The following is a 5,008-nucleotide window of genomic DNA, read 5'->3' as shown; positions in this document are numbered from 1 at the left end:
AAAGTCTGTACTAATGAAAAGACTTTAAAAATACTCTGATGATGGGGTGCCGGGTGGCTCAGTTGTTAAGCGTCTGCCTTCGGCTCAGGGCGTGATCCCAGCGGTCTGGGATCAAGCCCCACATCAGGCTCCTCCACTGGAAGCCTGCTTCTTCCTCTCCCACTCCCCCTGCTTGTGTTCCCTCTCTGGCTGGCTGGCTGTCAAATAAATAAATAAAATCTTACAAAAAAAATACTCTGATGAGAATAAAATATTCCTGGTCTTCAAACTCAAGAAGGATGGAGGGAGACTGCCTGCCTCTTGGCCAGTTTTAATCCATGAATTAGTAACCATAAGAATCGATGGATCAGAGACAACTGATCACCAGATCAAATGACGGGTGTTTCATCAGCACACATGCTTATGAAGGCCAGCCAACCCAACAGCTCCACATTTCTGAAGGCCAATCAGCAACAGCATGATGATGACCATGTTCTGGAAAGTCAGAAAGTCAGCTACAGCCTCACTCTGGTGATCACACTTTTACAACTGAAAGCCAGTCAGCCAGTCCCTCAACATTACTTTTTTTGAAAGCCCACCAATCCCTGAATCTATTTCCCAAACCTTGTATCACTTCTTACTTTCCTGGACTGATTTAGAAGTCTAGCCCTTCTTTGGTATGGTGGTATGATGGTCAAAGGAAGACAATACCAATTCCTTCTCTTATTCCATTCTAAAAAGCTATTCTTTTTTTTCTCATCCTCTTCAATCTGCACTGGCCTTGTGACTTGCTTTGATTTGAGAGAATATGGCAGAAGTTCTGGGCCAACCCTTTAGGAAGTTTGGCAGTTTCCACGTTCCTTCTTGAAGCTAATCATCATGCAGAAAGTTTAACTAGTCTGAAATTACCAAGCTTTGAAGAAGCCTAAGCTATGAGGAGAAAGCCCTGTATTATTCCAGACATGGGAGCAAAGTGTCTTTAGACCAGCCCCAGTGCCATCACTGGCTGAATTTAGCCAGCCAAAAAAGACTTCAGCTAGTGCCAGGTGCACAGAGAAACTACCCACTCCACCTACAAGAAATAGTTATTTTCAGCCAGTGTTTTGGGTGTTTTTGTTACACAGTAATAGATAACTGAAACAGAAAGTGAGCCATAAGTCAAGCTTGTTTTAGGAATTGCTGAGTCTCTTCTTTCTCAAAGTTATGCAGCATATGAAGCCTTTAGAAGTTTTACCACATTAATAACACACAGTGACCACTGTTTCATCTGATGTCGAAAAAGCATTTACCCATATACAACAATCTACCCCCATGAAAGAGAAGCAATCCTAGCTCAACTACATGTCTCGTGCTGCTACCCCAACGACAGCTGTACGCCAGATTAAAAAGACTAAACCACTATGACAGGGATATTGTCCAGACATTTTTTTTACAATAAAGATTCTATCTAAGAGATTCAACAGGTGACCAGATCTTGCTTTATCTGTAAAGTCCAGACATGGCTTGGGACCCTTCCTCATGGAGCATTATAGCTCTGGGCCAAAGGGGTATTTCAGGTTGTCTGGTTGATATAAGGCAGGGCAAGCACTGTGTTGCTGTGAGAGAGAGGAGGACGTTAGGGGCTGGGATGAGTTGGTTTGCATTTGAAAGATGAGCTCCACGCCCAGCCCTTTGCCATCTCTAAGAGAGGCAGACTCTCCCTGGCCAGCAAGCTTTTTAAAGTTGCCAAACATAAAATACAGGAAAAAATGTGATTAATACACGATGCTTTCAGAAAAGCTCAAAATAGGAGCGGCTGGGTGGCTCAGTCGTTAAGCGTCTGCCTTCGGCTCGGGGTGTGATCCCGGCATTCTGGGATCGAGCCCCGCATCAGGCTCCTCCGCTGGGAGCCTGCTTCTTCCTCTCTCACTCCCCCTGCCTGTGTTCCCTCTCTCACTGGCTGTCTTTCTGTCAAATAAATAAATAAAATCTTTAAAAAAAAAAGAAAAAAAAAGAAAAGCTCAAAATAGCTAAGCTACAAAATAGCTATCCTCATGATAATGGCAATGTGATCTATACTTTTAAAATCCTTGTAAACTCTCATGAAATTGTTACTAAATGATCTAAGAAATAGCCTGAATTTTCCCCTCATAAATTGAGATTATCAAATATCTAATGTCATGTGAACTGTCATATGCCTGAAAGGTAAGAACTGCATTTCCAAAAGTGAAATCACCAGAAACACCTCTCCATATTCCATAATAAGATTATATATGTTAAAACAGACACCAATCAATGTCAGTCTTAAAATCACACTGGAAAGGATCATTTCCTGTATTTATATGCTTAATAATAAGTGCTGCAAGAATAAAACCATGGATCAAAATTACCAGAATATTTGATCCATTTATTTCTGCCTTTGAAACAAATGGACAAAAGCAGCTTAAGTTGTAAAGGCCCCACAGACTTAAAATACATCCATTCATTAGAGTAATACCAAGAAATAACATTGATGTTGAGTATTGCACAGAAAGACGGAATCTTTATACGTCTGGTTCCCAGGTGCTTAACGGCTGCTACACCTCTAGTATGCTCAGCCAACAATAAAGGGTGATTCTGCGCTGAAGAGACTCAAGACTTCACGGTCAAAACTGTTTTGACCAAAATGAGAGAAACTGAGAATTTCTAATGAGGAAAATAATACAGATCTAACTAATGTGGAGTTGCTACCAGAAGAACAATGACATTATATAGAGACAACCTGTGAACATACTTAACAGTTATACTCTCTTTTTAGTTCAGAGAATCCATAAAACTTAATATTTTCTGATGTCCTGCATAGGCTACTTAAAGGTAGACTTCCCAGACTGATTTCTGTTAGCTCCCAAACTACTAAGTTTACCTAAAAAAACGGAATAGTTAAGATTCACTGTTCTCATTGTATCTATAATTTCCCATTTATCCTCGTAAATGAATTCTATATTTTAGCACAACTATCTGGTATGAGTAAATTTGTGTACAGAGTATCTCTTAATTAACTTTTTGACAGAATATGGACTCCCTAATTATAAACATCTGTTCAGAGGCTCCAACACCATGAGCAACATCGCATCATCTCATCATTCCCTTGGCTTGAATTTCTCTTTCCCCTCAAACTCTCAACACACCCTGGGAGGAGTCCTTGCAAGACTGTGACCATCCCATCTCACATGTCTGTGACAAGACTGGCCTCAGCGTTCCACATAGTGCCTGTCAATCTCTTTCATCCTAGAATCCTCCTTAGGGGAGCTTAAGATTGACCAAAATCTCCCCCTGAAGAAACTGAGAGCAGCCAGAGGTGGTAGGTGATACCAGTACCTCAGGCTATCCCTGCCTCTTCTAGGAGCAAAATGTTCATGCCATGAATCTAGAGAACTGCCATTTCTGGAAACGTCCATGACATGTGCCCTTGGTGTCACCAGTCCAATTCCCAGAAAAGCACTAGGACCAGGAGAGGTGCAAGTTTCTGTGCTACAGATAACCTTTTTCAGGGTATTGGAAGCCTGGTTATTAAAAAAAAAAAATTCATAAAACAGAAAAGAATGGAGAATAACATGAACAGCTATTCCCCTGCTAACAAGTAAAAGGTTACAAAAATAAAAGCCATGGTATCTTTGCAAAATCATTCCCCAAACTACCTTTCCACTCTAAACTATTCTAAACTTGTTTATCTTCTCTATTTACTTATACTCTTACTTTATATCTAGAGTTCGTATCTAGAAATAATCTATATTATTTGCTTTGCAATTTTTCTATCAGTGGTAACATGTAAGCTCTGAAACGTACTATTCAATTCTATGGTTTTGAGACTTATCCATATTGATCTATGTATATAACTTGACTATTTATTACATAATATGATACTTTATAAAACTACAAGAATCTTTTCAATTGAACATTTAAATAGTTTCCAATTTTTTATTAGTGAAATGTAATTTCACCATATGAAAGAATAAGAGAATTCACTAATATAGTTAAATATAATTATTGCCCATACTTTTGCAATGAGTAAGAATTTATAGAGTGTTTAAACATTTTAAAAAACTTCCACACTATAAGAAATAATTTATATTTCATGATCAACACACCTACACAAACTTAATTCATTCATAAAACTAAGTGCCTACCATTCATCAGGAACTATTTTAGGCACTGTGGAAACAGTAGTGAATAAAAACAGCTCTACCTTAGTAACACTTGTATTGTGGTGGGCAGGGTGTTGGGGGAGGAACAGAGTTAAGGAAATATAAAAAAGTTACATATATAGTACACAAGATGGCCAGTGTTATTGTAAAAAAAAAAAAAAGGAGAGTGAATTACAAAGAGGGAATTCAATTGTAACGGGGTCAGAGAAAGTCTGAGAAAAAGTAAAGTTCAGCAAATAGCTGACTGAAGAATGAGAAAGTGAACTTTGTGGATATGTCGGAACATATGATATGTGAATACATGATAAATGCAAATATACATATAATTATATATATATATTTACATACATATTCATGAATGCTTGCATATCAACTTGAAACACTGTTGCATGAAACAATATCATTTCTACCCATGATGTTATTTTCTAATCAATTCTATTTTACACTTTTACTTATTGATATGAGCACTTACTAAGTCTTGGACACATTATGAGAGTTTCGCTAAACAAGTTTTTTTTCTATTTTTTTAACTTCAGTTCCCTTTAAGCAATGCAGTCTTCTCCGATAGCAATAAGAGCTTAAATGTGGTCATACCTTCAACAACGTTTGAACACTTACTATGTACCAGGCACTATTCTTGGCATGGGACTTACAGCAGTGAACAAAAGAAAACTCCATGCACTCACAGAGGTTTATTTCTAGTTGGGGAAGACAGGGCAGGTAGGGGGTCAAAAAGTAAGATACTTGTTATGGCAGACTGTGGTAAGTTCTAGGATAAAAACCTAACAAAGCAAGCTAGAGAACTGATGGCGGGGGGCGGGGGAGCAGTCAAGGAAACACTGTTAAGGATATAATCAGATAAGCCA

Source organism: Ursus americanus, chromosome 6, assembly GCF_024610735.1.
Source record: "Ursus americanus isolate L20-20 chromosome 6, mUrsAme1.1.p, whole genome shotgun sequence".
In the NCBI taxonomy this organism is placed as follows: domain Eukaryota; kingdom Metazoa; phylum Chordata; class Mammalia; order Carnivora; family Ursidae; genus Ursus; species Ursus americanus.
This window is presented reverse-complemented; position numbering follows the sequence as displayed.